The sequence below is a fragment of the Coturnix japonica genome, chromosome 1 (assembly GCF_001577835.2).
Source record: "Coturnix japonica isolate 7356 chromosome 1, Coturnix japonica 2.1, whole genome shotgun sequence".
In the NCBI taxonomy this organism is placed as follows: Eukaryota; Metazoa; Chordata; class Aves; order Galliformes; family Phasianidae; genus Coturnix; species Coturnix japonica.
The window spans coordinates 167,117,921-167,131,090 of NC_029516.1; positions in this window are offsets into that span (position 1 = coordinate 167,117,921).

The following is a 13,170-nucleotide window of genomic DNA, read 5'->3' on the forward strand; positions in this document are numbered from 1 at the left end:
ACAGAGAAAACTAACTTTCTGGAAAAAAAAAAATAAATCTTGCCTATATAAAAATACACTCTGTTCTCCTTTACATGAACCAGCCTTGCTCTGTCTTCTGAACCAAGGCGTGTTTACCTGAACTGAAGGTGGAAGTGAAGTTCGTAGGTTCACTGAATCATTTGAACTGAAAAGGACTTATGAGGGTCATGAAGTCTCACCGCTCTGCAATGAACAGGGGCACCCGCAGCTCAATCAGGTGCTCAAAGCCCTGTCCCGCCTGCCCTTGAGTGTCTCCAGGGACAGAGCATTTTCTGTCTCTCTGGGCATGCTGTGCACTACCTTTATCATAGAAATATTTTCTTTAAACTCAACCTAAATCTACCCTCTTTAAGCTTGAAGCCATTGCCCCTTGTTCAGTCACCACAGACTCTGCTAAAGAGTCTGTCCTCTTCTTTCCTGCAGCTCCCCTTTAGGTACTGTAAGGCTTGTCTCAGGTCTCCCTGGAGCCTTTTTTTCTCCAGGCTGAACAGCCCCAGCTCTCTCAACCTTGTCTTTTAGGAGAAGTGTTCTATCCTTTGGAGCAGTTTTGTGGCCCTCCTCTGGATGCACTCCAATAGGTCTATGTCTCTCACTTCAAAATGCTTGACTTCCAGGTAGTCCTGCACCTCCGTATTCCCAGATGTCACTGATGTGATGGCTGTTTGAAGAAATACGCAATGACCTAATTCTTCAGTTAATAGAAATTTTCCTATGGATTTAGCTGGTGCAGGAATGTTTTTTGGGGAAATGAATTATGCCAATAAAAGCAGAGTCTTGTCAGTAACATTCATTTAGTCCATATGGAGCAAAACCATAAAGGCCTCACTTTCTAACAGTAGCCACCAAGACTGGATTTTGCTATAGTTCTGTTGGATAACTTTTCCAGTCCCTTTTACTGATCATTCATACTCGTGTCCTGTGTGCTTGCAAAGCACCGCTGCAGTTAATTTCATGTGAGTGATAATTCCCATGATTCTCATCTCACCCCTACACTTCTGCAATTACTCTTGTTCCTTCACTACAGAGAATTAGTCGCACATTTTTGTATTATTTTTGAAACATTTCTCACACAGAGCTCTGCTTATGTCTGCAAATTTAATACCTGTTCCAGCATGCTGTACTTGTCCTGTCATTGATTTACTATTTGAAATAATAAATGCGGAGCATTTGTGTAACACTTTGCCTACAGAGACTCCACGGCACAGAACAAAGAAGGTAGGTAACCCTAACCCTGCTTTACAAGTAGTAAAACATGACATAATGGTGGTTTCAGCCATTTCAGGCACTCCTAAAATTAGGGTTGGAATTCAGTAGAGTTATACCAGCATTAGACCAGTGCAAAGCAGCATTAAATCAAGTCTTTATAGTACACCAGCCCTACGATATCTCATTTCACTGGCATGGGGCTGAAGAACAGCAGTATTGAGATGGAGAGAGACAAAGTGCCAAAACAAGCACCTATGCTGAAGTGGTCCAGGAATGAGCCATGTGCTTCAGCCAACCTTCTTCCACAAACAGTAAAGAGGCAAAAACCTTTTTTTGACTCTATTTATCTGTCAACTTTTCTTTAATAAATAATAATGCTAATTGTGTCAGAATGTGTAATTTTTTGCAGCCAAGTCAATCCACCAAGGGCTGGTGGGAAATGAGACGGGCTTTCTCCAGGACTGCTGCAGACACGTGTTTCACATACCTTCACACTGCCCTTTGACACCTCTGGTATGTCTATTGAGATGCCTAGCTGTCCTAACACAGGGTAGCTCCATGTGAGCTAACAGAATGACTACGCTCAAAGCCAGCTGACATCCTCAGTCATAAACATTCTGAGCCCCTCAACAAAGAGACAAATTTGCTTTTTAAGATGCAGACGGGATATTGATTGAAAAGTAGATGAAGACCACCAAAGATAATTTTGTGTCTGATGTATGCATCAGTCTTCTTCACCCATTAAAAGCAGTTTGTCCATGCAGTGGCTCCATTTCTCTCATCATTTGTTTTAATCAGTACTGACTCATTGTTTTGCTTGCAGTTACTTGGCTGTGACAACAGTGATTAATAAGGATAATTCAGAAAAATATGCTGATGAAGAAAGTGGGAATTAATATCCAGGTGACAAGCATATAACTTACCTTTTAAAGAGAAAGGCATCAAATTAAGTCGCAGTATAGAAAATATTGTCAATTCTGTAAGCCATGCTGTGCTTTTACCTGAAGAACGTATTGTAGCCCAGTCATGATAACAAATCACTATACAGTTAAGTACCTAAATCATAAGAAGAGAGAGGGGTGCTGAATTAAAAATATGCAAGAGTTCCATTTTTGTTAATCTGAGGCTATTTTGAAGATTAAAGAGTATCAGCAGCAAATGGCCATACTGCAATTCCTTGTGTGATCCCTGTAGAAACCACTTTCAACTTGGAAATGAGGCATAAACAGTGGATTTTAAAAGGAATTAACAAAAGTCATGCACCAAAATCCAAAAATCCTTTTCATGTTTCAGATACCACCTGATGTGACACAGAATAGCCATAATCTGTTTCTTATTTCAAGAAATAGAAGCAAACAACAAACTACAAAAGCTCTGCTGCATTTAATTTCAGAATTTATTATCTCGCTGCTTGAGACTGTGTAGACACTGCCTTTAGCAGCTAAGGTTCAAATATGCTTCATATGCCACACATAGACAAAATTTCAGCAACGTTGCACTTATGCTAGTGCAAACACGTCAGCCTAGCTTTTTGTTTGCAAACGGATGTTTGCATTTTCCAGAGGGATTATGGGAATAATCCATACAATATTAAAAACTGACATAAAGAACTTGGTCAAAAATTCTAAATCTAACATCTGACTTCTAAAACTCTACACAAACAAGATGAGATTAGTGTTCAAAAACACTAGAAACCCACCACTGTCATTGACCTTAATGGAAGTCTGGAATACTATGCAAGTTGGAAAACAATATCACTTTTATTTAGCTGCCTAAATAGGAATCCCAGACTTCAATGTAGATGCTCAGTTGATGGCATCACAAGACTATCAAGACAGGGAAAGCTGCCGGGCATGGCGGCCGTTTGCCCTGGCATAGCTTGCATCTATATCAGTCAGCTGCTTCAGACACGAAGGGAAACACTAAATGCAAACTACCTGTTAGAAATGGCCCCAAGGCACTTTAACTGCCAGCACAAGTCTGGGATTTCAATGAAGGAGCTAGTGTGAAAACCATACGCTTGCCTGTGAACAGTCTGATGGTTTATTAGCAGAGATGACCTTGCTCTAGGGTGCGGGAATATTCTTGCACATATTTCAGTTCATTACTGCAGGTGAAGTGTATTGTCTCAAAATTTTGCCTGGATATTTTATGAGAATCAGGTTTAAAATAATGTATTGGGGGTAATCCTGTAGTTATTATTCAGTTGAGAGCCGTAGCTTGCCAAAAAGAAAACTTTTAGAAACTGAAATCCATACAGGTATCTTAAGGTAATTAGCTACCTGTTGGTCTGCACTTTGAGCATCACTGTGAAAGGTTTTACTTTGCTCTATGACATACACAACAGGAATAAATGCCCAGGAATAATTGACGAGTGGTGAGCAGGCTGTAGCTGAGTCCAGAAGTTGTGGAAATAATAAAACTTATGTTTTATGAACAGTGGAATATCAATGATACTTCCCATCCTACCCCAGCAACTAGTACACATCTCACTGTCTTATCTCCTCTTTTGCAAACTCACACGTCATCTCTGATGATGGGTTCCTGCTGGGTTGTGCTCTCACACTTTACTGAGTGCTCCACTGCAAGGAAGGGACTGACAGTGAGTTTGGGAGACAATTTATTTTGAATCTTTACCAAAAGGTGTAAACTGTGGTGCAGGACCATTTAACTGGAAAGCCCATGTCAAGCCTCATGATACAAATGTCTACTCATATGGCACAAAGTGTGGGAGATGCAAGCCAAGATCTCACACTGTTCCCACTCCCTCACTGCGGCAGTACAATACCAGTGCTGGAATGGAAACCATCTCATTTGCAAGTTGTCTCTTCCCAGTTCACAATGCAGTTTGCATAATTGTATCAAGCAGCAGTCATTGCTATCTTCGTACATGAGTTGAGACCAACTGCTCCCTAAGATTTTAATTCCTAAAACACATTTCCTTTCTCCATCCCTTTGCCTCTTTCTTTAACAGTTTATGAATTTACCACAGTTGGATATCAAGTTGGAAAAATGCCTATACTTCTGGAGAGCTGTTTGGCACCTGTTCATCCAGTGGCCATCTGAGAAAAGGCACAGTAAAACACATCCCACAATGCTCCAGAGTGGGAAAGCACACTTATCTAAAGTGGATCAGGAGAACACACACATCTATACTACTTGTTCTTTTAAATTAACAGACACTTTGACAGCACAATAACCTGTATTCATGAGATGCAACTGAATGGAAAGCTGACTTTAGACTTATTGAAAACCTCTCTAATGAGAAATTAAAGCTATTGAATGATCTTATCGAAAAGGATTCTGAACACTGTCCTTGGACTGAGAAACAAAATCTCTGAATACCCTTTTGTGCTCAGAGCCACAGAACATTACTTGCTTCTTTAAGGAACTTCTTTAGCTGGCTATTAAATGAGATTGGAAACAATCAGACAATCTCTTGCTGTTGATTTCTGGAGCAAAACATGAAAAGAAACAGAGAATTTGATCTCTCATTTCCTCTTCTGCTTCTTTCATTCTGTTTAGCTCTGTTCCCTTTTTCTTGTTGACTGATTAAACAACACTTGAATGTCACCGAAGGGAAGCAAGGTGGGATGTGTTTTGAAGGTCTTGGACAAAACTAAAGTTCATTAAGTTCCTTTGCAAAAACAGCTTGAGACCACAGCGGGTATCTTTGTATGTTTAGTTCCTTGGGGAGAAAAAAGAAAGCATGAAAGGAGAGGAGAGGAGAGGAGAGGAGAGGAGAGGAGGAAAGAAGGATAGGAAGAAGGGAAAAATGAAAGGGAAAAAAATATATTTATTAGAAAAAATATTTGGTTCCAAATATGAATCAAGTAAGAAAACTCTTAAGAGCACATAGAAATACTGCCTTCCACTCAGAAAAAAATTCTGAAGTGGCAAAGCAGTGCGTCAGGAGCACTATGGAATGTCCACAAACTGAGGGCTACAAGACCAGGCTACCAGGAACACATCAAGGAGAAGATGCCAGAATTTGGGTCTGTGGAGACTACCATGAGCTCCATCAGGACAGAAATTCATCTGGCTTCTAAAATGATGAGGAGTGTTAGTGAAAAGCCTATGAATTCTGAACTGTAGATTTTTCCCAGCTTTGTAGCACTCAAGAGGTATTTCTTCAGGCTAAACAGATGACTTACAGACCTCTTAGAAGTACCATAAAAACGATTATTATAAAATAATATGCTCCACACTATGTTGGCTTTGTGTAACACATAGCATAATGTGTCCCTGTGTAGCACGCTTCTCTTTGTTGTGCGAACTACTTACAAGCATTTTCAGAGAGAGATAATTTTTAGTGTGGCATCAGCTGTGTAATCAGTGTTTTATTGGACAACGGGATTGAAATGCCGCTCACTCGATATTATTACGTGATTGAAGTAAGAAATCCCTACCCCACCCCCAAAATAAATCATTCAATAGCCTTTATTTAACATCCTAGTGGTAACTCATTTCAACTGGACACTTATCACTAATACTCACAGAAAATATATTTGTGTAGCCTAAGAGGTTAGAACTGTGGAACTCCATACATATTTTATTCTTTACAATACTGATGATCAGATGTGTTTGTTTGCTAAATGCAGGTGGGATGAGGCTTGGGATGGAAGAAATCTGGTGGCAGAGAATAATTTGGTACAGTTTCTACTTCCTTATATGTATAAGATCCTGGGAGAAATTAGTAAGATCACTGTGTTCACGACTAAGCTCAAATCTGAAACCACTTCAGTTTGCACAGCTACATGACTTATTGAAAATCCTTCCCCTAAACCTAAAGCATTGGATCACTTCCTATCAATTTTGGATGCTTGCTTTGAATAAATCTGTGTCTGAACTATTCACCATCAGCTCTGCATAGTCAGTAGAAATAATTAGGCACTTAAGGGCACAAATTAGCTCTATGATTTTAGATGTGCACTAGAGGATAAAAAAACATTGTCTTTCAGTAACTATTTCTCTCCAAAAAACTACACAGGCAAGGTAGCAGACTACCTTGTACTCTGTAGTCTGCACTACAGAAATGTAGTCATGAAACCCTGCTTAATAAAAAGCCAAAACAAATACTATAAAGATCTTTATAGCTACAAAGATTATTAGCAAGGATTAAACAAATCATCTAATAACAACGATCAACAAGTAAAGTACTTGCTCTCCATCATACTTGAAAAGTTGTGGTTGTCAGGCAAGGTCCCAGATGACTGAAGGAAGGGTCATGTCACTCCTATCTATAAGAAAGGGAGCAAGGAGGACTCAGAGAACTACAGGCTGGTGAGTCTCTCCACTGTACCTGGAAGATCATGGAACAGATCCTCCTGGAAGTCATGCTTGATCACATGAGGAATGAGCGTGCGATCTGAGACAGCCAGCATGGCTTCACCTGGAGAAGGTCATGCTTAACTAATCTTGTGGCCTTCTATGATGTAGTGATGGCACTGGTGGACAGAGGGAAGGTGACCATTTACCTGGACTTGAGCAAGGTCTTTGTCATGGTCCCTCACCACATCCTTGTCTCTAAATTGGAGGGATGTGGATTTGATGGGTGGACCACTTGATGGATAAGAAATTGGTCACAAAAAGGCCACAGACAGAGTGTGGTGATCAATGGTTCTATGTCCAGGCGAAGGTCAGTAATGAGCTCTGTCCCCCAGGGGTCTGTCTTGGGACTGGTGCTCTTTAACATCTTTATCAGTGACATTGGTGAAAGAATTGAGTGCACCCTCAGTAAGTCTGCAGATGACACCAAGCTGAGTGGTGAGGATGACACAGTGGAACGAAGGGATGCCATTTAGAGGGACCTCAGCAGACTTGAATAGTAGGCACGGGTGAACTTAATGAGGTTCAGCACAGCAAAGTGAAAAGTTCTGCACTTGGGCTGGAGGAATCCCAGGCATATATACAGACTGGAAGGAGCAGTCCTTGAGAGTAGCCCTGCAGAGAAGGACCTGGGGGTCCTGATGGATGAAAAGCTTAACATGAGCCAACAGAATTCTCTTGCAGTTCGGAAAGCAAATGGCAACCTGGGCTCCATCAATAAGGGGGGAATAAGCATGGACAGGGAGGTGATTGTCCCTCTTTACTCTGCTCTCTGCTCCATCTGGAGTACTGTGTCCAGGTCTGGAGCCCCTAGTACAAGAAGAATGGAGAGCTGTTGGAGAGGGTCCCGAGGAGAGCCACTGAGATGACCAGAGGGCTGGAACACCTCTGCTACAAAGACAGGCAAAGATAAACAGGAGGGGAGTAAACTCTTTGAAAGGGTAGAAAATAGCAGGACAAGGGGAAATGGTTTTAAGTTGAAGGAGGGAAGATCTGCACTGGATATCAGGGGGAAGTTCTTTACAGTGAGTGTGGCAAATTTCTGGAACAGGTTGCCAAGAGAGGCTGCGGTTACCCCGTCTGTCCCTGGAGATGTTCAAGGACAGGTCAGATGGGGCACTGGGCAGCCTAGTCTGGTATTAAATGTGGAGGTTGGTGGCCCTGCCAGCCAGGGGGGTTGGTGCTTCATGATCCTTGAGGTCCCTTCCAACCCAGGCCATTCTGTGATTCTGTGAAAATGACTATTACACATTTTTATGCATGCTTTCTGCTTTACTGAAAGATTTTAAAAGAATACAGTGACAAAAATGACTGCTGTATTATGCTCAGTAATCTTCTGCAGAAATTTTTTTTCCTCAACAGAGCGTAGAAAGATCTTTGCAAGACGCTATGTGTATAAATAAACAGATGATAGAGCAAACACTCATTGAAGACACTTTCAGTGTAAAATAATTCACAAACAGAAACACCTCTCAGGTTGTAAAACATCTTGTCTTGCATCTTGAGGTATATTCGTGTGACGAGTTACAGGATGAAGCAATTTGGCAGATATGTATTAGGACTAGTATTATATTGAATGTAACTACTTCACTGATTTCAATAGAATGTAAGTTTCTAATGTTCTAAAATACTTTTAGAAAGACCACTTGAGCCTCTTTATGAAATGTGAGCATTAATGGTGATGTTATTCCTGCAAATGAATCTAAGTTACACAAGATGAAATTCAGTCAAGCCATGGAAACTCAAAATCTACCACTGAGCCCATAGCACTGATTATTTGCACCTTTTTGGCATACAATCAGGAATGACGGAGTCACTTTGGTGTAAGAAAGCATTGCCCAGCAGCTGGGTGCTAATAACTGACCCTTTGTGTTTTTCCCCACCATTGGGGAAATACATTTTGTGTCATCGAATGTTCTGAGTCCTTACTGGAGTAACCAGGAGGCACAACTGGACAGCGGCAGTGGAACAGCTGCATGGTGGCAATTTGTCCACCTGCTATAACTCAACCTGTTTAGACTGTGTGACCACACCAGCTGTGCTACAGACCCCAGACCTGGCTCTTTGAAAGTGGGTTGTAAAACACAGAAATTTGGAAAAATATACCCCTTACACACAGAATTTTTAATTACAGTCTAACCAACACTGAAATTTCAGTGTCACCAAAGAAAAGCAGTTCAATCCATCGGTCAGCTCAGTCTTCTGTCCATTTCTTTCTCAAAAATTGGTTTGGAAATTGTGGTCTTTTCTGTTGTTAAAGTGTCATTAAGATTAAGCAAAAGTTTTAAAAAGCAGTGATGTTAACCTGCAATGAAGTCTAGATGTAACCTTTGTTTCAGAAGCATCCATATAGATGAAAGAAAGATCCAAATGCTGTTTTCCTACTTTATTACCCCCCAGGAGAATGTATTGATGTGGAAAATCAGACTGTCCCTGCATTTATTCACAGAAACACAGTCTTAAACTCATGCTCTGAAATAACCTCAAACCTTAGAAGTTGTCTTCAATCTGTTTCCTTGTGCATCTTCCGTTTCAGTAAGCATCAGCAGCAGATTCCTTCTGAAAGTCTCAGGGACACCAGAGGTCAAGTAATTCCTTAAGGTAGTCCTCTGGGACACATCACTGAAAACAGAGAACAGTGTAAACTGCAGGGAATGTTTTCTATAAAATGCATAATGGGGCAGCACTATGCATAGGATTCCACGAATAATTGATCTGGTAGTTTGTCTGCTAAATGGGAGTGAACATTTTATTTCAAACTATAGCTTTGTTGTTGTTGTTTTTTATTATTATTATTATTCGTATAAATGAAGAAGGAAAGGGAAAAAGGGAAGGGAGGGGGAGGGGAAGGGAGGGGAGGGGCATCAAGGGAGGGGAGTCAAACGAAGGGGAGGAGGGAAGGGAGGGGAAGGGAACGGGGAAGTGAGCGGACAGGGAAGGGAAGGGAGGGAAGGGCAAGGGAAGGAATGGGAAGGGAAGGGAAAGAAGGGAAGGGATAGGAAAGGAAGGGAAGGGAAGTGGAAAAGGGAACCAGGGAAGGGAATGGAAGGGAACGAAAGTGGAAGGGAAAGGGCCCAGGGAAGAATTTTCTCCTTTTTTTTGTTCCGGTACTAAGGATAGGGAAACGAAGGGAAGGGAAAGGAAGGGAAAAAAGGGAAGAAAGGAAGGGAAGGGAAACGATAGGGAAGGGCAAGGAAGGAGAAAGGGAAGGCCAAGGAACCTGCGGAAAGCGGGAAGGAAGGACAAGGAACGGAAAGGGAAGGGAAAGGGAAAGGAACGGAAGGAAAGGAAGGGAAAAGGAACGGAAGGAAAAAGAAAGGGAAGAACGGAAAGAGGAAAGAAAGGGAAAGGAACAGAACATGGAAGGAAAGGGAAAGAAAGGCAAAAAGGGAAAAAAGGGAAGGAAAGAAAGGAAAAGGAAAGGGAAATGGAACAGGGAAGGGAAAGGAAGGGAAAGGAAGGGAAAGGAAGGGAATCCCGGAAAGGACAGGAAAGGGAGGAACGGAAAAGGAAAAGGAAATAGGGAAAGGAACAGATAAGAAAGGAGTACAGGAAAGGGAACAGGAAAGGGACAAGGAACGGAAAGGAAAGGAAAGGGAAGAAAACGATAATGGAAGGACGGAAAGAAGGAAAGGGAAGAAGGAAAGGAAAGGGAAAGGAACGGAAAGGAAAGGAAAGACGAAAGGGAAAGGAACGGAAAGGGAAGGAATGGGAAGGAGAAGGAAGGGAAAGGAAACGGGAAAGGAACGGAAAAGGGAACGGAATGGAAAGGAAGGGAAAGGAAGAGGGAATGGAAGGGAAAGGGAATAGGGAAAGGAAAGGAAGGCAAGGGAAGGAAATGGGGAAAGAAAGGAAAGGAATGAGGGAAAGGAAAGGGAAGGGAAAGGGAAAGGAAAGGGTAATAAAGGGAAAGAATGGAAAGATGGAACTGAAGGAAGAAGAGGGAAAGGGAAGGAAAGGGAAGAGGGAAAGGAGGAAAGGGGATAGGAAAGGGAAGGGACAAGGGATTAGGGAAGAAGGGAAAGCGCGAATGGAAAGGAAGAAAGGGAAGGGAAACGGAAGGAAGAGGAAGGGAAAAGGGTAAGGGAAAGGAAGGGAAAGAGAAGGGAAAGAAAGGAAGAAAAGGAAAGGAAAGGGAAAGGGGAAAGGAAAGGAAGGGAGGGATAGGAAGGGAATAAGGAAACGGGAAAGGGAAAGGAAAGGGAAAGGAAAGGGAAAGGAAAGGGAAAGGAAAGGGAAAGGAAAGGGAAAGGAAAGGGAAGAAGTGGAAAGGGAAAGGGAAAGGGAAAAGTGGAAAGGGAAAGGAAAAGGGAAGAGGGACAATGGGAAGGGCAAAAGGGAAAGGGAAAGGGAAGGGAAAGGGAAGGAAAGTGAAGGCGAAGACGGGAAAGGGAAGAATGGGAGAGAAAAAAGGGGATAGGAAAGGAAATGAAAGGAAAGGAAAGGAAAGAAAGGAAGGAAAGGGAAGGAACAGGGAAGGAAAATTAGCGGAAAGGGAAAGGGAAAGGGAAAGGGAATGCGGTTTTTTGTTAGGGAAAGGGAATGAAAAAGGAAGGGAAAGGGAAGGGAAAGGGAAAGGGAAAGGTTTTTGGAAGGCGAAAGGGAAGGAAAAACAGGAATAAGGGAAAAGGAAGAAAATGATAGGAAGAGACAAAGGAAAGGAAGAAAAGGAGACAATAAAGGGAAGAACGGAAAGGAAAAAGGAAAGGAAAGGAATAGGAAAGGAATCGGAAAAACGGAAAGGGAATAGGAAGAATAAAGGAAGATAATACCAAATAGAGGGAAATAAATGGAACGGAAAGGAAAGGGAAATACCCCACGGAATAGGGAAAGGGAAAGCGATACGAAAGGCAAAAGGACATGGGAAAGAAAGGAAAGGAAAGGAACGAACGAAAGGGAACAGGGAAAAGGAAAGGAAAGGGAAGGAAAAGGATAAGGAAGGCAAAGAAACGGAAGGGAAAAGGGAGGAAAGGAAATGGAAGGGAAAGGATGGGAATAAAGGGCGAATGCGTATATAGGACTAATCGGGAAGGAAGGGAAGGGATAAGGGAAACGGGAAGAGGCGAATTAGCGGAAAGGGAAGGGAAAGGGAAAGGGAAAGGAAAGGAACAGGAGGAAAGGGAAGGAAAGGGAAGGAAAAGCGGTAAGGAGAAGGCGAAGGAAACGGAAAGGAGGAAAGAATAGGGAAGGAAAGGGAAAGGATAAGGGATAAAGGTAAAGGGAAAGGATATGTGAATATACCAGGAAAACAGCGGGAAAAGGGAAAGGGAAGGGAAAGGGAAAGGAAAAGGGAAAAAAAAAAAAAGGACAGGAATAGAGGGAAAGAATGGAAAAGGGAATAAAGGTGAAAGGAAAAGGGAAGGAAAAGAGGAAAAAGGAAAGGAAAGGAAAGAAAAAGGAAAGGAAAGGAAAGGCCAAGGAAAAGGAAAGGAAAGGAAACGAACAGAGAAACGAAAGGAAGAAAGGAAAGGAAAGGAAAGAAGCGAAAGGAAAAAGGGAAAGTTGAAAGGAAAGGGAAAGTGGAGGGAAATAGGGAAGGGACAGGGAAGAAAGGAAGAAAGGGGAAGGAAAGGGAAAGGAAAGTGGAAAGGAAAGGGGCAAGAAAAGGAATAAGGAAAGGAAAAGGAAAAGGAAAGGAAAGGAAAAGAAGGAAGATGAAAGAGGGAAGGAAGCGAAAGGAAAGGAAGGGAAAGGGCTTGGATAAGGAAAGGAAAAGGAAAGAAGGGAAAATAAGGAAAGGGAATAGGAAACAAAAAACACCCCACCAAGGAAAAGGGAACAGGCAGAAAGTGAAAAGGAAGGGAAAGGAAGAGTGGAAAGGAACGTGGAAGGGAAATGGGAAGGGAAGGAAAGGAAAGATGGAATTAGTGAAAAAAAGGAAGGATAAGGATCAAGGAATAGGAAAGGAAAGGAAGAGGAAAAGGAAAAAAGGAAGAAAGGAAAGGAAAGGAAAGGAAAACGGAAGGAAAGGAAGTATAAGGAAGGAAGCGGAGGAAAGGAAAAGGAAGGGAAAGGGAAAAGCGGAACAGGAACACGTATAAGTGAAAGGAAACGGAAGGGAAAGGAAAAAGGGAAGGGAAAGGAAAGGAAAAGGGCAAGGAAATCAGGAAGGAAACGAAGGGGGAAACCGGAATGGGGGTAAACGAAAGGGGAAGACGAAAGGAAAAGGGGAAAGGAAAGGGAACAGGAAAAGGGAAAAGAAAGGGAAAGGGAAGGGAAAGGGAAGGGAAGGGAAAAGGGAAGGGAAAGAATAAGGGAAAAGGGAACGGAGGAAAGGAGGAAAGGAATAGGAAAGGAAAGGGAGAAAAAGGAAAGGAAAGGGAAAGGGAGTAAATAGGGAAAGGGAATATTCCAAGGGGAAATAGGGAAAGGGAAAGGGAAAGGGAACGGGATAAGGGAAAGGGAATACGGGAAAGGGAAAGGGAAAGGGAAGGGAAGGAGGGAACGGAAGGGAAAGGAAGGGAAGTAGGATAAAGGAAAGGAAGGAAAGGGAAGATAAGGAATGGAAGGAAGGAAAGGGAAACAAGGGAAAAGGGAAAAAGGGAAGGGGAAAGGGAAAGTGCGAAAGGGAAAGGGAAAATGGAAAGGGAAATGGGAGGGAAGGGAAGGCGGGAA